Below are 24045 nucleotides of genomic sequence, written 5' to 3' on the forward strand. Positions count from 1 at the left end.
ACACATAAAAGAATGTAGAATTCTATAATATAAATTTAACAAAGTGATTGAAATAATTTTTCAAAATCAAGCAGAAATTCTGGAGTTAAAGAATGTGGTTGGCATACTGAAGAATGCATCAGAGTCTCTTACCAGCAGATTTGATGAAGCAGAGGAAATAGTTTAAACACAGGCTATTTGAAAATACACAGTCAGAGGGGAGAAGATAAAGAATTAAGCATATCCACAAGATTTAGAAAATAGCCTCAAAAGGCCAAATCTAAGAGTTATTGGCCTTAAAGAGGAGATAGAAAGGGATAGGAGTAGAAAATTTATTCAAAGGGATAACAGCATATAAATTCCCAAATCCAGAGAAATATATTAATATTTCCTGCTTATATCCTACAGAATGATTTCAAAACAGAAACTACAAACAGAGACAATAAAGTCATTTTATAATGATAAAGGGTCAATTTAGCATGATGCTATAACAATTTTCGATAAGTATGCACCCAATGTTGGAGCACACAGATATATAAAACAAATATCATTAGAGCTAAAGAGAGAGGTAGACCTCAATACAATTATAGCTGGAGATGTCAACTCCTCATTCTAAGCATTAGAGAGATCATTTAGAGAGAAAAATCAACAAAGAAGCCTTAATCTGTAACTATAGACCCAAGGGACCTAATATATATTTAAAGAACATTTCATCTAATAAATATACAATACACATTCTTTTCCATAACACATGGATTATTCTCAATAATAGATCATATGTTAGGTCACAAAACATATCATACAAACATTTAAAAATGAAACTTTATCAACTGTCTTCTCGACCACAATTAAATAAGACTAAAAATCAATAACACGAGGAATTTTGGAAACTATACAAACACATGAAAACTAAACGTTATGTTTCTGAATGACCAGTGGGACAATGAAGACATTAAGAAAATAATTATAAAATTTCTTGAAACAAATGACAATGGCAACATAACATACCAAAATCTGTGAGCGATAATGAAAGCAGTACTAAGAGGAAAGTTTAAAGCTAAAGCTACATCACAAAAGTAGAAAAACTTCAAATACACAACCTAATGATACATCTTAAAGAACTAGAAAATCAAGAGCACAACAAACCCAAAATTAATAGAAGAACAGATAGTATAAAAATCAGAGCAGAGATAAATAAAATTGAAACTAAGAAAACAACACAAAAGATCAATAAAAGAAAAAGTTGAGTTTTGAAAAGATAAGCAAAATAGACAAACTTTTAGCCAGACTAAGAGGAAAAGAGAGAAGACCTAAATAATTAAAATCAAAGATGGAGAAAGAATTTCCGATGCCACAGAAATTCAAAGGATCATTAGAACCTACTATGAGCAACTATATGCAATGATACTAGCAAACCTAGAAGAAATGGATAAATTCCGAAATATATACAACCTGCCAAGATTGAACCATAAGGAAATCCAAAACCTGAACAGACCAATAACAAGTTACAAGATCAAAGCTGTAATAAAATGTCTCCCAGCAAAGAAAAGCATGGGATTCAATGTCTTTATTGCTAAATTCTTCCAAATATTAAAAAAACTAATACCAACCCTACTAAAACTATTCCAAAAAATAGGAGGAGGAGGAGGAAATACTTTCAAACTCATGCTATGAGACCAGTATTACTGATACCAAACCCAGTTGAAGACACATCATAAAAAAAGAGAGAGAGAGAGAGAAAGAGAGAGAAAAGGAAAGAAAGAAAACTATAGGCCAATATCTCTGATAAATACTGACGCAAAAATCTTCAACAAAACATTAGCAAACCAAATTCAACAATACAGTAAAAAGATCATTCATTATGACCTAGTGGGATTTCTCCCAGGGATACAAGGATGGTTCAACATATGCAAATCAATCAATGTAATACATATATCAACAGAATGGAGGACAAAAACCATATGATCATTTCAACTGATACTTAAAAAGCACTTGATATAATTCAACCTCCCTTCATCATAAAAACCTAAAAAACCTGGGTATAGAAAGAACACACTGATCAAGATGGTGAAACCCAGTCTCCACCGAAAATACAAAAATTAAAGCTGGGCACAGTGGTAGGTGACTGTAATCCCAGCTATTAAGAAGGCTGAGGCAGGAGAATCACTTGAACCTGGGTGTTAGAGGTGGCAGTGAGCCAAGATCACACCACTGCACTCCAGCCTGGGCAACAGAGTGAGATTCTGCCTCAAAGTAAAAAAAACCTCAACACAGTAACAGACCCACAGCTATATTATATTGAGTGAGTCTGGAAGTCTTAGCTAGAGCAATCTGAAAATAGAAATAAAAGCTATGCAACCACAAAAGGACAAAGTCAAAATATCCTTGTTTGCAAGTGATATAATCTTATATTCAAAAAAAAAAAAAAAAACTAAAGACTTCACAAAGAACTATCAGGACTGATAAACAAATTCAATACAGTTGTAGGATACAATGTCATTGTACAAAAATCAGTAGCATTTCTATATGCTAACAGAAAACAATCTGAAAAAGAAATTGAGAAAGTAATCTCATTTACAATAGCTACAAATAAAATATCTAGGATTTAATTTAACCAAATAAGTGAAAGATCTCTACAATAAAAAACTACAAAATATTGGTGAAAAGAAGAGGACGCACACACACATACACAGAAAGATATTCCATGTTCATGGATTGGAAGAATCAATATTATTAAAATTTCCATATTAACTAAAGCAATCTACAGATTCAATGCACTTTCTATCAAAATATCAACAACAATCTTCACAGAAAGCAGAAAAAAATGATTCAAAAATTATATGGATCCCCAAAAGACACAGAATAGCCAAAGCTATCCTAAGGGAAAAAAAAACCCTAGAGGAATCACATTATTTGACTTCAAATTATACTACATAGCTATAGTAACCAAAATAGCATGGTTCTGGCATAAAAAGAGACACATAGACCAATGGAAGACAACAGACAACCCAGAAACAAATCCATACATCTACAGTAAACTCATTTTTGACAAAGTTGCCAATAGTATACTTTAGAGAAAGGACAATCTCTTAAATAAATGGTGCTTAGAAAACTAGATATCTATATGTAGAAGAATAAAGGTAGACCCATATTTCTCACCAGGTACAAAAATTAAATCAAAATGGACTAAAGACTTAAATCTAAGACCTCAAACTATGAAACTACTAAAACATTAGAGAAGCTCTCCAGCAAATTGGAGTTGGCAAAGATTTCTTGAGTAATACCCCACAAGCACAGGTAACCAAAACAAAAATGAACAAATGAGATCACATCAAGTTAAAAAACTTATGCACAGCAGCACACCTATTGGGACAGGCAGAGCAGTTTGTGGAGACTTGCATCATGAACTTTTGCTCCAGAACTACTGCAGAAATGAACCAGGAAAGCTGAGAGAATTCTTGAACCCTTTGAAGGAAACAGATTGCTCCTGCAGGACCTGGTAGACAGCCCAAATACTGTGAGTGCTCAAGCTGTGAAAGTGAGAAAGGGGGAGTGTCCACTGACAAACACATATTCACAATGGGGAACCTGAAGGTCTAGATCATGGGAAAAGGATCTGACCTTACCTGGAGCTGAGTCTATTTAGAAAGTCTAGTGAAATATAGGGGTAGAGGAATCAGAGGGAAAAGATCTATGGGCTCTGGGTCCCCTGGGAAGCTATTTCAGACTTGTCTCACACGGGTCCTTGAGGGAGAGCTGCCACAGGTACTGGGAAAAGGCCACAGGGAGAAGGAAGGCTCCAGCTGAACTTTGTAACAATTCCAACCAAATGCAAAGCCACCTAGCCAAAACTTGGGAGAGGGCGTGAATCCAGTTTGCAGAGACTCCACAGGTGGGTAGACACAAAAGCCCTGCTTGCTTTTGCAGCTGAGAGGCTGGTAGACTGGGACAAGTTCTTAGCCCTATTTGCCCACCACCTGGAAACAGAATCCGAGCTGTTAAGGGGGACATAGTGGGAGTGAGACTGGCCTTTTGGATAGTCTCACAGGAGACTCCTTTTGCATAGGAGCTGGGTGATGCCTGTGACTGCTGGGTTTCTTTCACTTTCCTGACAACCTGCTTGACACAGCAGAGGCAGTCATAATCCTCCTGGGAACATACCTCCATTGACCTGGAAACCACACTCCCATCCCCCATGGCAGCCACAGCAAGCCCTACCCAAGGCGAGTCTGAGCTCAGATATCCCTATCCCTACCCCACCTGATGTTTCTTCTCTATTCACCATGGTAACAGAAGACAAAGGGCATATACTCTTGGGAGTTCTATGGTCCACCTACCACCTGATCCTCCCTATACTACCACAGCTGATACTCTCTTGAAAGTGCCACCTCCTGAAAGGAGGCTATCCAGCACAAAAATAGTAAATTAAACAACCAAAACTAAGGACCTTCACAGAATCCATTTCCCCTCCATCACCTCCACGAGAGCAGGTGTTGGAATCTCTGAGAGACCTGCAGACAGCTCCCATCACAGGACTCTGCAGATGACCCCCAGCACCAGCCTGAAACCTGGTAGACCTGCTGGGTGGCTAGATCCAGAAGAGACATAACAATCACTATAGTTCGCCTCTCAGGAAGTAACATTCCCAAGAAAAGAGAGAGAGTAAAATCAAACACCGCATGTTCTCACTCATAGGCGGGTGTTGAACAATGGGAACACATGGACACAGGGAGGGGAGCACTACACACTGGGGTCTGTTGGAGGGAAATAGGGGAGGGACAGCAGGGGGTGGGAGGTTGGTGAGGGATAACATGGGGAGAAATGCCACATATAGGTGAAGGGGAGGAAGGCAGCAAATCACACTGCCATGTGTGCACCTATGCAACAATCTTGCATGTTCTTCATATGTACCCCAAAACCTAAAATGCAATAAAAAAAAAAGAGAGAGAGAGAGAGTATTACATCAAGGGAACACCCCATGGAACAAAAGAATCTGAACAGCAGCCATGAGACCTATTTCTTTCCAGTGATACAGCTTACCTAAATGAGAAGGAACCAGAAAAACAATTCTGGTAATATGACAAAACAAGGTTCTTTAACACCCTCCCAAAATCATACTAGCTTACTAGCAGTGGATCCAAACCAAGAAGCAATCTCTGATACCTGAAAAATAATTCAGAAGGTCAGTTATTAAGCTAATCAAGGAGGCACCAGAGAAAGGTGAAGTTCAATTTAAGGAAATTGAAAAAAATCATACAAGAAATGAAAGGAGAAATCTTCAGTGAAATAGATGGCATAAATAAAAAACAATTGCAACTTCAGGATATAAAGAATGCACTAAGAGAAATTCAAGCTGTTCTAGAAAGTCTCAGCAATAGGATCAAACAAGCAGAAGAAATTCACAGCTCAAAGATAAGGTTTCTGAATTAACACAATCCAACAAAGATAAAGAAAAAATAATAAGAAAAAAATGAACACAACCTCCAAGAAATTTGGGAATGTGTTAAGCAATCAAACCTAAGAATAATTTATGTTTCTGAGGAAGAAGAGAAATCTAAAAGTTTGGAAATCATATTTGGGAGAATAATCAAGGAAAACTTCCCTGGCCATGCTAGAAACCTAGACATCTAAATATAAGAAACTCAAAGAACATCTGGGAAATTCATCACAAAAAGATCGTCACCTAGGCACATTGTTATCAAGTTATCTAAAGTCAAGACAAAGGAAAAAAAGTCTTGAGAGCTGTGAGGCAAAAGCACCAAGTAATTTATAAAGGAAAACCTATCTGATTAACAGCAGATTTCTCTACAAGCTAGACGGGATTAAAGCCATATCTTCAGCCTACTTAAACAAAACAATTATCAATTAGGAATTTTATATCAGGCAAAACTAAGCTTCATGCATAAAGAAAAGATACTGTCTTTTTCAGATGAAGAAATGCTGAGAGAATTGCCACTATCAAGCCAGTACTATAAGAACTGCTAAAAGGAGTTCTAAATCTTGAGACAAATCCTGGAAACACATCAAAATATAAACTCTTTAAAGCATAAATATCATAGGACCTATAACACAAGACTACAATTAAAGGAACAAAGATATACAGGCAACAAATAGCACAATGAATGGAATAGTACCTCACATCTCAATACTAACATTGAATGCAAATACTTCAATACTTCACTAATAGCACTAGATAGGTCATCAAGACAGAAAGTCAACAAAGAAACAATGGACTTAAACTACACCTTTGAACAAATGGACTTAGCAGGTATTTACAGAACATTCTACTCAATAACTGTAGAGTATACATTTTATTCATCAACACATAGAACTTTCTTTAAGATAGACCATATGAGAGGCCACAAAACAAGTCTCAATAAATTTAAGAAAATTGAAATTATATCATGTACTCTCTCAGACCATAGTGGAATAAACTGGAAGTCAACTCCAAAAGTAACTTTCAAAACCATGCAAATACATGGAAATTAACTAACTTGCACCTGAATGATCATTGGGCCAACAATGAAATCAAGATGGAAATTAAAAAATTCTTTGAACTGGAGTAACAAAACCTATCAAAACCTCTGGGATGCAATAAGGGTGGTACTAAGAGGAAAGTTCATAGCCCTAAATGCCTGCATCAAAAAGTCTGAAAGAGTACAAATAGACAATCTACAGTTGCACCTCAAGGAACTAGAGAAACAGGAACGAACCACACGCAAACCCAGCAGAAGAAAGGAAATAACCAAGATCAGAGCAGAACTAAATGAAATGGAAACAAACAAACAAAAAAGATACAAAAGATAAATGAAACAAAAAGCTGGTTCTTTGAAAAGATCAATAAAATCGAAAGGCCATTAGCAAGATTAACTAAAAAAGAAGGGAGAAAATCCAAATAAGGTCAATTAGAAATGAAACGGGAGATATTACAACTGACACCATCATTTAAAGCTACTATGAACACCCTTACATGCATACCCAAAAAATCCTAGAGGAGATGGATAAATTCCTGGAAAGATACAACCCTCTTAGCTTAAATCAGGAAGAATTAGATACCCTGAGCAGACCAATAACCAGCAGTGAGATTGAAATGGTAATAAAATAATTCCAACAATAAAAAAAAGTCCAGGACCAGTCAGATTCACAGCTGAATTCTACTAGACAGACATTCAAAGAAGAATTGGTACAAACCCTATTGACACTATACCACAAGACAGAGAAAGACCGAATCCTTCCTAAATTATTCTATGAAGCCAGTATCACCAGACATAACAACAACAACAACAACAAATCTACAGGCCAATATCCCCGATGAACATAGATGCAAAAATTCTTAACAAAATACTAGCTAACAATCCAACAACATATCAAAAAGATAATCCATGATGATCAAGTGGGTTTCACAGCAGGGATGCAGGGATGGTTTAACATATGCAAGTTAATAAACACCACATAAACAAAATTAAAAACAAAAGTAATATGATTATCTCAACAGACTCGAAAAGGATTTGACAAAATTCAGCATCTCTTTATGATTAAAACCCTCAGCAGAACTGGCATATAAGGAACATACCTCAATGTAATAAAAACTATCTATGACAAACCTGCAGGCAATATAATACGAATGGGGAAAAGTTGAAAGCATTCTCTCTGACAGCTGGAACAAGACAAGGATGCTCACTCTCACCACTTCTATTAAACAAAGTACTGGAAGTCCTAGCCACAGCAATCAAACAAGAGAAAGAAATAAGGGCACCCAAACTGGTAAAGAGAAAGTCATACTGTCTCTGTTTGCTGATGATATGATTCTATCATATCATCAAAGAAAACCCTGAAGACTCCTCTAAAAAGTTCCTAGAACTGACAAATGAATTCAGCAGTTTCCAGATACAAAATTAATGTACACAAATCAGTAGCTCTTCTATACACAAAAAGCAGTCAAGCTGAGAATCAAATCAAGAACTCAAACGCTTTTACAATAGCTGCAAAAAAATAAAATTCTTAGGAATATACCTAACTAAGGAGATGAAAGACCTCTACAAGGAAAACTACAAAACACTGCTGAAAGAAATCATAGAGTACTATTTTAAAAAATGGAAACACATCACATGCTCATGGATGGGTAGAATCAATATTGTGAAAATAACTATACCACCAAAAGCAATCTACAATTCAATACCATTCCCATCAAAATACCACCATGATTCTTCACAGAACTAGAAAAAACCATCCTAAAATTCATATGGAATCAAAACAGAGCCCACACATCTAAAGCAAGACTAAGCAAAAAGAACAAATCTGGAGGCATCACGTTATCTGATTTCAAACCATACTCTAAAGCCATAGTCACAAAAACATCATGGTACTGGTATAAAAATAGGCACATAGATCAAAAGAACAGAATAGGGAACCCAGAAGTGAACGCAAATACTTACAGCCAACTGATCTTCAACAAAGCAAACAACAACATAAAGCAGAGGAAAGGATGCCCTATTCAACAAATGGTGCTGGGACAATTGGCAAGCCACATGTAGGAGAAAAAAACTGAATCCTCATATTTCACGTTATACAAAAATCAACTCAAGACAGATCAAGGATTAAATCTAAGATCTGAAACTGTAAACATTTTAGAAGATAACATTGGATAAACTCTTCTAGACATTGGCTTAGGCAAGGATTTCATGACCAAGAACCCAAAAGCAAATGCAATGAAAACAGATAAATAGGTGGGACTTAATTAAACTAAAAAGCTTTTGTGCAGTGAAAGGAACAGTCAGCAGAATTAACAGACAATCCACAGAGTGGAAGAAAATTTTCCCGATCTATACATCTGACAAAGGACTAATATCCAGAATCTACAACAAACTCAAACAAATTATCAGGAAAAAAGCAAACAATCCCATCAAAAAGTGGGCTAAGGATATGAATAGACAATTCTCAAAAGAAGATATACAAAATGGCCAACAAACATATGAAAAAATGCTCAATATCACTAATTATCATGAAAATGCAAACCAAAACCACAATGCAACACTATCTTACTCCTACAAGAAAGGCCATAATAAAAAATAAAAATAAAAAACTAACAGATGTTGGTGTGGACATGGTGAAAAGGGAACACTTCTACACTACTGGTGGGAATTTAAACCAGTACAAGCACTATGGAAAACAGTATGGAGATTCCTTAAATAACTGAAAGTAGAACCACAATTTGATCCAGCAATCCCACTACTGGTTATTTACCCAGAGGGAAAAAAGGCATTATAAAAAAGACACTTGCACACACGTTTATAGCAGCACATTTCACAATTGCAAAAATGTGGAACCAACCCAAATGCCCATCAATCAACTAGTGTATAAAGAAACTGTGGAATATATATATAATAGAATACTACTCAGCCATAAGAAGGAATGAATTAATGGGATTGGAGACTCTTATTTTAAGTGAAGTAACTCAAGAATGGAAAAGCAAGCACTGCTTGTTGTTCTCACTTCTAAGTGGGAGCTAAGCTATGAGGATGCAAAGGCAAAAGAATGACATAATGGACTTTGGGGACTCTGGGGGAAGGGTGGAAGTGGGATGAGGGATAAAATACTACAAATTGGGTTCAGTGTATACTGCTTGGGTGATGGATGTGCCAAAATCTCATAAATCACCACTAAAGAAATTACTCAAAGAACCAAATACCACCTCTTTGCCAAAAACCTATGGAAATTTAAGTCTATAAATGTAATTCACCACATAAGCAGAACCAAAGACAAAAACCACATGATTATCTCAATTGATGCAGAGAAGGCCTTCAACAAAATTCAACAGCGCTTTATGCTAAAAAACCCTCAATAAACTAGGTATTGACAGAACGTATCTCAAAATAATAAAAGCTACTTATGACAAAACAACAGCCAATATCATACTGAATGGGCAAAAACTGGAAGCATTCCCTTTGAAATCTGGCACTAGACAAGGATGCCCTGTCTTACCACTCCTATTCAATATAGTACTGGAAGTTCTAGCCAGAGCAACCAAGCAAGAAAGAGAAATAAAGGGTATTCAAATAGGAAAGGAGGAAGTCAAATTGTCTCTATTTGCAGAGGACATGATTATATATCTAGAAGACCCCATTGGTCTCAGCCCAAAATCTCCTGAAACTGATTGGCAACTTCAGCAAAGTTTCAGGATACAAAATCAATGTGCAAAAATCACAAGCATTCCTATATACCAATGACAGACTTAAGGAGAGCCAAATCAAGAATGAACTGCCATTCACAATTGCTACAAAGGGAATAAAATACCTGGGAATACAACTAATAAAGCATGTAAAGGACCTCTTCAAGAAGAACTACAAACCACTGCTTGATGAAATAAGAGATGGAGAACCATTCCATGTTTATGGTTAGGAAGTATCAATAACAGATGAAGAAACATTCCATGTTCATGATTAGGAAGTATCAATATTGTGAAAATGGCCATACTGCCCTAAGTAATTTACAGATTCGATGCTATCCCCATCAAGCTACCAATGACCTTCTTCACAGAACTGGAAAAAACCACCTTAAACTTCATATGGAACCAAAAGAGAGCCCGAATAGCCAAGTCAATTCTAAGCAAAAAAAACAAAGTGGGAGGCATCACACTACCAGACTTCAAACAATACTACAAGCCTACAGTAATCAAAACAGCATGGTACTGGTACCAAAACAGAGATATAGACCAATGGAACAGAACAGAGGCCTCAGAGACAACACCACACATCTACAACCATCTGATCTTTGACAAACCTGACAAAAACAAGAAATAGGAAAAGGAGTCCTTCTGTAATAGTGTTGGGAAAACTGGCTAGCCATGTGCAGAAAGCAGACACTGGACCCCTCCCTGACACTTTACACTAAAATTAACTCCAGATGGATTAAAGACTTAAACATAAGACGTAACACCATAAAAACCCTAGAAGAAGACCTAGACAATACCATTCAGGACATAGGCATAGGCAAGGACTTCATGACCAAAACACCAAAAGCATTGGCAACAAAAGCCAAAATAGACAAATGGGACCTAATCAAAGTCCACAGCTTCTGCACAGCAAAAGAAACAGTCATTAGAGTGAATTGGCAACCAACAGAATGGGAAAAAAAAATTGCTATCTACCCATCTGACAAAGGGCTGATATCCAGAATCTACAAAGAACTAAAACAGATTTACAAGAAAAAAAAAAAAACAAGCCCATTCAAAAGTGGGCAAAGGACATGAGCAGATACTTTACAAAAGAAGACATACATGAGGCCAACAAACATATGAAAAAATGCTCATCATCACTGGTCATTAGAGAAATGCAAATCAAAACTACATTGAGATACCATCTCACACCAGTTAGAATGGCAATCATTAAAAAATCTGGAGATAACAGATGCTGGAGAGGAGGTGAAGAAATAGGAACACTTTTACACTGTTGGTGTGAGTGTGAATTAGTTCAACCATTGTGGAAGACAGTGTGGCAATTCCTCAAGGACCTAGAAATAGAAATTCCATTTGACCCAGCAATCCCATTACTGGGTATATATCCAAAGGATTATAAATCGTTCTACTATAAGGACACATGCACACGAATGTTCATTGCAGCACTGTTTACAATAGCAAAGACCTGGAACCAACTCAAATGCCCATGGATGATAGACTAGACAGGGAAAATGTGGCACATATACACCATGGAATACTATGCAGCCATAAAAAATGATGAGTTCGTGTCCTTTGTAGGGACATGGATGAACCTGGAAACCATCATTCTCAGCAAACTGACACAAGAACAGGAAATCAAACACTGCATATTCTCACTCATAGATGGGTGTTGAGCAATGAGAACACATGGACACAGGGAAGGGAGCATCACACACTGGGGTCTGTCAGGGGGAAATAGGGGTGGGACAGTGGGGGATGGGGAGTTGTGGAGAGATAGCATGGAGAGAAATGCCAGACATAGGTGATGGGGAGGAAGGCAGCACATCACACTGCCATGTGTGTATCTATGCAACTTTTTTTTAATTTAATCTTGCATGTTCTTCACATGTACCCCAAAACCTAAAATGCAATAAAAATAAAAAATTAAATTAAAGTAGAAAAAAAATATTGACCTTGTTTAAAAAAAAAAAAAAATGAGCACATCAAAGTAAACAATGAACAAAGTGAAGAGACAACCCACAAAATGGGAGAAAATATTTGCAAACTACTCATTTGACAATGAATTAATAACCAGAATATAAAAGGAGCTCAAACAACTCTATAGGAAAAAATATATAATAATCCTACTTAAAAATGGGCAAAAGATATGACTAGACATTTCTCAAAAGAAGACATGCAGATCTCTTTAAAACTTAGGGTTGACTGAGCATGGTGGCTCATGCCTGTAATCCCAGCACTTTGGGAGGCCAAGGTGGGAGAATTGTTTGAGGCCAGGAGTTCGAAACCAGCCAGGACAACATAGTGAGACCACATTTCTACAAAAATTTTTAAAAATTAGCCAGGGAGAGACGATCCAAGATGGCCGCTTAGGAGGAAGTTGGGATTGCAGCTCCGAGAGAAGGTGCAGAGGGTGAGTGGACACCGCATTTCCAGACGGATTTTTACTGCCCACAGACCAAGAGATTCACAGGAGGAGAAGCCCCAGCGGCGTGGCCACTCAGCCTACGCCCTGGGGCGGGGGGCAGTGGCTTCTTATGCAGAGCGAGAGAGACAGAGTTCCCTCTGAGCCAGCAAGGGGAGCTGAAGCAGGGAGTCAAGCCAGGAGACCCCCGGGCAAGGGCGCGCCACGAATCTCAGAGCTGCTGCTTCGGCTGACGCAGCGGCACACAGGGCAGCAGATTTTAACTGCCCACAGACCAGGAGATTCACAGGCGGAGAAGCTCCACGGGTTCCGAGCGCCGCTGGTTGGACCGGAGCAGCCACTCGGCCTGCACTGGGGTCAGGGAGCAGTGACTCCTTGAGCAAAGTGAACGAGACTGTGTCCCCTCTGGGCCAGCAAGGGGAGCTGAGGCAAGGAGGCAAGCCAAGAGATTCCCGGGCAAAGAGGGCGCCACTGGAAACACGGCTGAACTCGGGAAGGTCCAGCACTGTGGGGGAGGGGCGTCCTCCATCAGGAAACACTTTGCAGTTCCTGGGGCAATTTGCTGTAACCAAGACAACCCGCCACTACAGAGACTCCGTCACTACAGGGGCGGGCCAGCATAGCGGAAGCAGTTCTAACTACACTCATATAAACAGGACTGCAGGGAAGCTCACACGGAAGCTGGGTGGAGCCCACAGCAGCTCAGCGAAGCCTCTGCAGGCTGAGTGTGACTAGACTGCCACCTTGTGGGCAGGGAAAACGGTAGCAACACAGCTGAAAAGCATAAAGCCCTAACTCCCTGGGCCAGAATACCTGGGGGGAAGAAAAGGGGGTTTATGAGTTCAGCTGCTGCAGACTTAAAATTACCAAAATCAGAAAGACAGCAACTACAAAGTCAATAGGCGGATAAATCCACAAAGATGGGAAGAAACCAGCGCAAAAAGGATGAAAACACCCAAAACCAGAACACCTCTCCTCCTACAAGGGAGCATAACTCCTCACCAGCACGGGAACAAGACTGGACGGAGAATTAGTGTGATGAAATGACAGAATCAGCTTTCAGAAAATGGATAATAAGAAACTTCCGTGAGCTAAAAGAACATGTTCTAACCCAATGCAAAGAAACTAAGAACCTTGAAAAAAGACTTGATGAAATGCTAACGAGAATGGACAACTTAGAGAGGAATATGAGTGAATTGATGGATCTGAAAAACACAACACGAGAACTTCACGAAGCATGCACAAGTTTCAACAGCCGAATTGACCAAGCAGAAGAAAGGATATCAGAAGTCGAAGATCAACTCAATGAAATAAAATGAGAAGGGAAGATTAGAGAAAACAAGGTAAAAAGGAATGAACAGAGTCAACAAGAAATATGGGACTACGTGAAAAGACCTAATCTACATTTGATAGGTGTACCTGAATGTGACAGAGAGAATGAATCCAAGCTGGAAAATACTCTTCAGGATATTATCCAGGAAAACTTCCCCAACCTAGCAAGGCAGGCCAATATTCAAGTCCAGGAAATACAGAAACACCACAAAGATATTCCTCTAGAAGAGCAACCCCAAGGCACATAATCATCAGATTCACCAGGGTTGAACTGAAGGAGAAAATACTAAGGGCAGGCAGAGAGAAAGGTCAGGTTACCCGCAAAGGGAAACCCATCAGACTCACAGCAGATCTCTCAGCAGAAACCCTACAGGCCAGAAGAGAGTGGGGGCTAATATTCAACATCCTTAAAGAAAAGAACTTTCAACCCAGAATTTCATATCCAGCCAAACTAAGCTTCATAAGTGAAGGAAAAATAAAATCCTTTGTGAACAAGCAAGTACTCACAGATTTCATCACCACCAGACCAACTTTACAAGAGCTCCTGAAGGAGACACTACACATAGAAAAAAACAACCAGCACCAGCCACTCCAAAAAAGCACAAAATGGTAAAGAGCAGCAACACAATGAAGACTCTGCATCAACCAATGGGCAAAACAGCCAGCTAGCATCAAAATGACAGGATCAAATTCACACATAACAATATTAACCCTAAATGTAAACGGACTAAATGCCCCAATCAAAAGACACGGACTGGCAAATTGGATAAAAAGCCAAAACCCATCAGTGTGCTGTGTCCAGGAAACCCACCTCACAAGCAAGGATACACAAAGGCTCAAAATAAAGGGATGGAGGAAGATTTACCAAGCAAATGGAGAGCAAAAAAAAGCAGGAGTTGCAATTCTCATCTCTGATAAAATAGACTTTAAAGCAACAAAGATCAAAAGAGACAAAGAAGGACATTACATAATGGTAAAAGGATCAATGCAACAAGAAGAGCTAACGATTCTAAATATATATGCACCTAATACAGGAGCACCCAGATACATAAGGCAAGTTCTTAAAGACTTGCAAAGAGACTTAGACTCCCACACATTAATAGTGGGAGACTTCAACACACCATTGTCAATATTAGACAGATCGACGAGACAGAAAATTAATAAGGATATCCAGGACTTGAACTCGGACCTGGAACAAGCAAACCTAATAGACATTTACAGAACTCTTCAGCCCAAATCCACAGGATATACATTCTTCTCAGCACCACATCACACCTACTCTAAAATTGACCACATAATTGGAAGTAAATCACTCCTCAGCAAACACAAAAGAACGGAAACCATAACAAACAGTCTCTCAGACCACAGTGCAATCAAGTTAGAACTCAGAATTCAGAAGCCAACCCAGAACCGCACAGCCTCATGGAAATTGAACAACTTTCTCCTGAATGTTGACTGGATAAACACTGAAATGAAGGCAGAAATAAAGATGTTCTTCGAAACCAACGAGAACAAAGACACCACATACCAGAATCTCTGGGACACATTTAAAGCAGTCTCTAGAGGAAAATATATAGCAATAAGTGCCCACATGAGAAGAAAGGAGAGAACTAAAATTGACACCCTATCATCAAAATTGAAAGAGCTAGAGGAGCAAGATCAAAAAAACTCAAAACCTAGCAGAAGACAAGAAATAACTAAGATCAAAGCAGAATTGAAGGAGATAGAGACACAAAAAACCCTACAAAAAATCAATAAATCCAGGAGCTGGTTTTTGGAAAGATCAACAAAATAGACTGACCACTATCCAGACTAATAAAAAAGAAAAGAGAGAATAACCAAATAGATGCAATAAAAAATGATAAAGGGGATATCACCACAGATGCCACAGAAACTCAAACCATCTTCAGAGATTATTACAAACAACTCTATGCACATAAATTAGAAAACCTGGAAGAAATGGATAAATTCCTGGACAGTAGCCTCCTCCCATGCCTAAACCAGGAAGAAGTCGAAACCCTGAATAGACCAATAACAAGGTCTGAAGTCGAGGCAGCAATTAAAAGCCTACCACCCAAAAAAAAGCCCAGGCCCAGATGGTTTCACAGCCGAATTCTACCAGACATACAAAGAGGAACTGGTACCATTCCTACTGAAACTATTCCAAATAATCCAAAAAGAGGGAATCCTTCCCAAATCATTTTATGAGACCAACATCATCCTGATACCAAAACCCGGCAGAGACTCAACAAGAAAAGAAAACTACAGGCCAATATCCATGATGAACATAGATGCAAAAATCTTCAATAAAATACTGGCAAGACGATTACAACAGCACATCAAAAAGCTTATCCACCATGATCAAGTAGGATTCATCCCGGGGATGCAAGTCTGGTTCAATATACACAAGTCTATAAATGTAATTCACCACATAAACAGAACCAAAAAACAAAAACCACATGATTATCTCAATTGATGCAGAGAAGGCCTTCAACAAAATTCAACAGCCCTTTATGCTAAAAACTCTCAATAAACTAGGTATCGATGGAACGTATCTCAAAATAATAAAAGCTATTTATGACAAACCGACAGCCAATATCATACTGAATGGGCAAAAACTGGAAGCATTCCCTTTGAAATCTGGCACTAGACAAGGATGTCCTCTCTCACCACTCCTATTCAATATAGTACTGGAAGTTCTAGCCAGAGCAATCAGGCAAGAAAAAGAAATAAAGGGTATTCAATTAGGAAAGGAGGAAGTCAAATTGTCTCTATTTGCAGACGACATGATTGTATATCTAGAAGACCCTATCACCTCAGCCCAAAATCTCCTGAAACTGATAAGCAACTTCAGCAAAGTTTCAGGATACAAAATCAATGTGCAAAAATCACAAGCATTCCTATACACCAATAACAGACTTAAAGAGAGCCAAATCAAGAATGAACTGCCATTCACAATTGCTACAAAGAGAATAAAATACCTAGGAATACAACTAACAAGGAACGTAAAAGACCTCTTCAAGGAGAACTACAAATCACTGCTCAACGAAGTAAGAGAGGACATAAACAGATGGAGAAACATTCCATGTTCATGGTTAGGAAGAATTAATATCGTGAAAATGGCCATACTGCCCAAAGTAATTTACAGATTCAACGCTACCCCCTTCAAGCTACCAATGACCTTCCTCACAGAACTGGAAAAAACCACCTTAAACTTCATATGGAACCAAAAGAGAGCCCGCATAGCCAAGTCAATTCTAAGCAAAAAGAACAAAGCGGGAGGCATCACACTACCGGACATCAAACTCTACTACAAGGCTACAGTAATCAAAACAGCATGGTACTGGTACCAAAACAGAGATATAGACCAATGGAACAGAATAGAGGCCTCGGAGGCAACACAACATATCTACAACCACCCGATCTTTGACAAACCTGAGAAAAACAAGCAATAGGGAAAGGATTCCCTGTTCAATAAGTGGTGTTGGGAAAACTGGCTAGCCATATGCAGAAAGCAGAAACTCGACCCCTTCCTGACACCTTACACTAAAATTGACTCCAGATGGATTAAAGACTTAAACATAAGATGTAACACCATAAAAACACCAGAAGGAAACCTAGGCAAAACCATTCAGGACATAGGCGTAGGCAAGGACTTTATGACCAAAACACCAAAAGCATTGGCAACAAAAGCCAAAATAGACAAATGGGACCTAATCAAACTTCACAGCTTCTGCACAGCAAAAGAAACAGTCAATAGAGTGAATTGGCAACCAACAGAATGGGAAAAAATTTTTGCAGCCTACCCGTCTGACAAAGGGCTGATATCCAGAATTTACAATGAGCTAAAAAAGATTTACAAGAAAAAAACAAACAAGCCCATTCAAAAATGGGCGAAGGATATGAACAGATACTTTACAAAAGAAGACATACATGAGGCCAACAAACATATGAAAAAATGCTCATCATCACTGGTCATTAGAGAAATGCAAATCAAAACTACATTGAGATACCATCTCACACCAGTTAGAATGGCAATCATTAAAAAATCTGGAGATAACAGATGCTGGAGAGGAGGTGAAGAAATAGGAACACTTTTACACTGTTGGTGGGAGTATAAATTAGTTCAACCACTGTGGAAAACAGTGTGGCGATTCCTCAAGGACCTAGAAATAGAAATTCCATTTGACCCAGCAATCCCATTACTGGGCATATATCCAAAGGATTATAAATCGTTCTACTATAAGGACACATGCACACGAATGTTCATTGCAGCACAGTTTACAATAGCAAAGACCTGGAACCAGCCCAAATGCCCATCGATGATAGACTGGACAGGAAAAATGTGGCACATGTACACCATGGAATATTATGCAGCCATTAAAAACGAGGAGTTCACGTCCTTTGTAGGGACATGGATGAACGTGGAAAACATCATTCTCAGCAAACTGACACAAGAACACAAAATCAAACACCACATGTTCTCACTCATAGGTGGGTGTTGAACAAGGAGAACACATGGACACAGGGAGGGGAGCACTATACACGGGGGTCTGTTGGGGGGGGAGGGGGGGACAGCAGGGGTTGGGGAGTTGGGGAGGGATAGCATGGGGAGAAATGCCAGATATAGGTGAAGGGGAGGGAGGCAGCAAATCATACTGCCACGTATGCACCTATGCAACAACCTTGCATGTTTTTCACATGTACCCCAAAACCTAAAATGCAATAAAAAAAAAAAAAATTAGCCAGGCATGGTGGTGCATGCTTGTGGTCCCAGCTGCTTGAGAGGCTGAGGAAGGAGGATCATATGAGCTCGGGTTTCAGGCTGCGGTGAGCTATGACCGTGCCATTGTACTCCAGCCCCTGTGACAGAGTGAGATCCTGTTTCTAAAAAACAAACAAAACAGAAAATTCAAGAAGTAACAATTTAAGCATGTTATTTAGAGACATAGAGATAAAAATCAAAGTATTAGCTAAAAGAAGAGAATGTGACTACCTTTAGAGTTAGAGATAGGGGTGGGGGTGGTCAGGGGACTCATATTTTTAGGAATAAAGCTTGAACTATTCAATTATTTAAATGATACATACATATAATTTCAATAAGGTTTTTATTTATTTATTTTTGAGACAAGAGTCATGCTCTATCACCCAGACTGGAGTTCAGTGGTGCAATCTCGGTTCACTGCAACTGCAACCTCCACTTCCTGGGTTCAAGTGATTCTTGTGCCTTGGCCTCCAGAGTAACTGGGATTGCAGGCAGGCACCACCAAACCCAGCTGATTTTTGTATTTTCAGTAGAGACAGGGTTATGCCAGTCTGGTTTTGAACTCCTGGCCTCAAGTGATCCACCCACCTCGGCCTCCCAAAGTGTTGGGATTACAGGCATGAGCCACTGCACCTGGCCAGTGGAAGTTTTTAAAATATATATATATTAGCACTATTTTCGTATCTCTCTCTTTTTTTATTTTTTTTTTTGAGACGGAGTTTCGCTCTTGTTACCCAGGCTGGAGTGCAATGGCGCGATCTCGGCTCACCGCAACCTCCGCCTCCTGGGTTCAGGCAATTCTCCTGCCTCAGCCTCCTGAGTAGCTGGGATTACAGGCACGTGCCACCATGCCCAGCTAATTTTTTGTATTTTTAGTAGAGACGGGGTTTCACCATGTTGACCAGGGTGGTCTCGATCTCTTGACCTTGTGATTCACCCACCTCGGCCTCCCAAAGTGCTGGGATTATAGGCATGAGCCACTGCACCTGGCTCGTATCTCTCTTTTTAAAAAAAAATTACTTCAGTTACTTTAGCATCCTTATTGCTGAGACTCGACTTCCTCATTTTCAATTACTTTTTTCTCCTTTTCATCTTAGTCACTCAACCACTTTGTTATACCCTATTTCTTGGCATTACCAATAATTGCACTAACTCCAAAATCTCACTTTAAAATATCCTATTGATTCATGTAACACATATATATTGAACCCTGAATATGGCCAGGCATTACAGAGATACAGCAATGAATAAAACAAACAAACAAACAAAAAAGAAGACATGCAAATGGCAAACAGATGTATGAAAAGATGCTCAACATCACTAATCATCAGAGAAATGCAAATCTAAGCTATAATGAGATATCATCTCATTTGTGCCTGTTACATAAAGAAAGGATAAATGCTTGAGGTAATGGATACCCCATTTATCCTGATGTGACTACTACACATTTTAATCCTATATCAAAGTATCTTATGAACCCCATAAATTCATACACCTACTATGTATCCATGAAAATCTAAAAAAAATAATAAGTTTTGGTATTTAAAGATGTATTTAGTTTTCATTTGTGACTATCTTTCCACTTATGTGTTTTTAATTCCCTTGATCACTAATTTTCTCATTTAATCTTTTAGCATTCTTATTTGTCATTTTTCTTATTTGTCAAAGTCCTTTAGCAAATACAATCTATGAAAAATTGAGTTTTATTCTACTTATTTCCCTCTCAGTTTTTTATCCTTTTCTTTAGGTATTATAATAGATATTTGAACATTTACCTTCTGTCCTCATCCACCTTTGCTGAAATCTTATATGTATAACTGCACTCTCTGTCTCTCTCATATAGTTACCAGCAGTCTTTTTTCACAAGTTTTTCAAGTTTCTCTTGGTCACATGAATATTTTCCTCTAGTAGATTTCTGAAGAGTGCTAATGGTTACAGAATTCACCAAGTTCTGGTATGTTTAAAATTGTCTTTTTAGAGTCCTTTACTTTTAAAAGATTGCTTGATTAGGAATAAAATACTTGGTCCACATTTCCCTTCATGAATTCTTTCTTCATTTAAAAAAATACTTATTCATTGTTGCATTGCTTCATATATTGTTTTGAGAAGCATAATGCCAGTCAATAGTTTTGCCCTTGTAAGTTGTTTATTTATTTATTTGCGTGGAGGCATGGAGGATTTTCCTTTTGTCTTTGAAGTCTAAGAGTTTTATAAGCTATGACTCAGTGTTGGTCATCCTGGGCTAATTTCTCAAGAACTGCCTAGGTCCTTTCAATATAAAAATTCATGTTTTCTTTTGTTTTTGGAAAATGGTATTTAATTACAGTTTTAAATATTAAATGTGTTTCATTATTTTACATTCTTTGGTCAAGAACTCCAATTATATGTATGCTATTTCTTCTCTGCCTGATTTTGTTGACACATTTTCTCTGACTTTTTTTCTTTATCTAATTTTCATTCTCTTTGTTGTTACTTTAATTATAAAATGGGAGAGTGCTGTTCTATGCTTCTTATTAAATTTGTTTGAATCCACTGTCCCCTGAACATCTTGTAATTTAGTCTTCATTTCTAAAACAATTTTGATTTTTAAATTTTTTCCTTTTTCTTTCCCTGGTTCAATCAACTCTTTACTTTTTTTATACTTTTTATCTATTTCTATTATTGTTTTTTAGATCTCTCATTCAAGGTGATTTTCCATATTCCAAATGCTAGCTTCAGTATATTTAATTAACGTCGCAGTTTTGTCTTTCAGGGTTTTTTCTGCCACATGGTTATTATTTGAGGGAGAATTTTTATCAGCCTGAAATGCATTGACTCTTGTTTTCTGATTTTTAAAATAACTTTAAGCATACTTTTTAGTTGTCTTCCATTTAAAGATTTGCTGCTATTTAGAATATTTCTATTGCTTGATATTGTGTCATTCAAAAAAGAATAAAATACATTCAATGTTGCCCTCTTCTGCCAGTGTAGAAAAGTCCAATTTCTTTAGTGGATTTTAAGTGTGTATGTGCACGTGTACATATGTAGGGGAGATGTCCTGTGTCCCCTATTTTTTGTTTTTGCTTGTTTGTTGTCTTGTGATACTCTAAAAGATTCCTCTTCACTTCTTTCCCTCATAACCACTCAGCTATCAATTGGCTCCTTCCCTTTCTTCTTTGCCTCTTTCTGTTCCTGAAACCATCTTTCAAAGACTGCCATTTCAAATCATATCTACCTTTAGAACTTTTCTTGTCATCAGTAATTAGATCTATCAATAGAAATTTCTAACAGTTTCACACTTAAGATAGACTCTCTCTTCCTGACTGTGGTTTCAGACAAGTTTATGTCCACCTTTGGTTCCCATCTTCTCCTTTTCTTCTAGTTTTTCTCAAGCTGTCCTTGCTCCTTCGAAAAGCTTATAGTGGGATCATGAATGACAGCTCACTGAGATTTGGCAATTTTTCTTTCTACAATTATTTTAAAGTTTGGTAATTCTGTCTTCTAGTTAGGTTGAGAGTATGGGGTTTGTGCAGTTGTTTTTGTTGTTATCGTACTTTATTGTTTTAAAAGAATATTTAGGAAGATGTACACTTAGATTCCTGCCATTTCTGCTATTACTTTTAGCTACCCAGAAGTCCCCACATATCATTTTAGAACAATCCTCTCTCATTTTATAGCATGAATAAGAGCTAGTATTAAAGATAAAAACTTTGATGCTCACGTACAAAGCAAGCACCTAGTCAGTGGTAGATGCTAAGAATAGCATATGTAGTGACTAAGATTTCAGACCATAGGATAAGATAAATCTGTTTCAAATATTGGTTTTCTAGCTATTATCATGGATAACTTAACTACTTTAACCCCTCATTATCTTTGTTTAACAAATAGTAATTATACTCATCTCATGATTCTTTTGTGACAATTAAATGAAATAAACTACAAGAAGTCTGTAATATATCCTCTAACATCATATATCTCAACAAATAGGAACCACTCTTCTCCAAAAATATATCCTTAAAGCTTTTTTACAGAATTATTTCCACAATATCCTGCTGCCTATGTAGTCAGAGCGTTGACCAACCCCGTCTTGGGTTACTACAAGGAAGAATAAAGGTTATCTTAGAATGTGAGTATCACACATAGCCATAGTTTGTTTTTTTTTTTTTAAGACATCAAAAGAAATATCTCAGCATCCAAAGAAAACTTGAGAATCTACTATCCTTTTGGAATGTTAAACCCCTCCACAATTTTCTAAGAAGTTGGTCATTTATCTCATTTAGTGGGTCTGTAATTACAAACAAACAAAGAAAAAAATCTCTGTTTACCAAGAAGCCTATGTTTTTACCTGTGGTATCTCTGGCTGTACAAATGCCCTTTCTTATGTAGACCTGACATCTCCCACCCTTCAACTTCCATCCATTGTTTCCAGTCCTGCCAATGAAAAGCCACTGCACTATGTCCCAGTGGTCTGATGGTCCCCCTGGAGTTATTTAAAACCAAGTGTTCCATTAAACCTTTCTTCCCAAACTGTGAAGCCTTCATTGTTTTGGAGATTGTTTCTGCTCTGTTTGTAGAAATAACTAGGCTTTCTGCATGATTGACCCTAAGATAGAGGTTAGAATATTTTTCCCTAACTGCAAAGTCTACCAGATCCCTCTCAGCAATGCTGCATTTTGATCTTCTCAAGAGTCCAGACCTTTCACACAGCAGAGCATCTGTGGTAATAATCTCTTCTTCTATATACTAAAGTGCATTGTCTAGTTATAGGAGTTAGATATGTGCCCAGTAGGGTTCAGAACCTTTAATAAAGGTTTTTATTTCTGATTTTATCTCATTCTTCCTCTTATTTTGTGATGGATTCTCTCACTCTTCCTCTCCCCTCCCCCATTCCTGCCAGCATTTTGTCATATTGGATTGAATAGGTCAGTAACATAAACTGAGGAGCTGCATAGAAACATGATGTAGATATAAAGGCATTCATCAAGTTTAGAATTGCCTCAAGTTTAAAAAATAATTATAAATAGACTTGTCATGAAACTCCATTTTAGCAGAGAGCATGACAACAAAATAGTCAGAATACTGTCTAATAGACTTAGGTTGCTGGCATAGCTACCATACCCTGTCTTTGATTTCAAATATAGTATTTTCTCCACTCCTGGACACATATCATATATTCTTTATTTATTCAACACAGTTACCAAATTCTTAAAGCAAATAGTATTCCTATTTCCCAGCCAAGTGATTATGACTAGCAAAATTGTGGTATTGTGAACAGTAGTAGAAGTAATAAAAGATAGCTTTTCTTGGGTAGAAAAGTGTCTACCTGGTTGAATGGTTTAATGTGAATGACATCACAACAGTCCTATAATAATCACTACAGTTCTAAAAGTCTTA

This window comes from Aotus nancymaae, unplaced genomic scaffold (genome assembly GCF_030222135.1).
Source record: "Aotus nancymaae isolate 86718 unplaced genomic scaffold, 86718_ANA_hifiasm-v0.15.2.pri h1tg000010l, whole genome shotgun sequence".
Classification (NCBI taxonomy): domain Eukaryota; kingdom Metazoa; phylum Chordata; class Mammalia; order Primates; family Aotidae; genus Aotus; species Aotus nancymaae.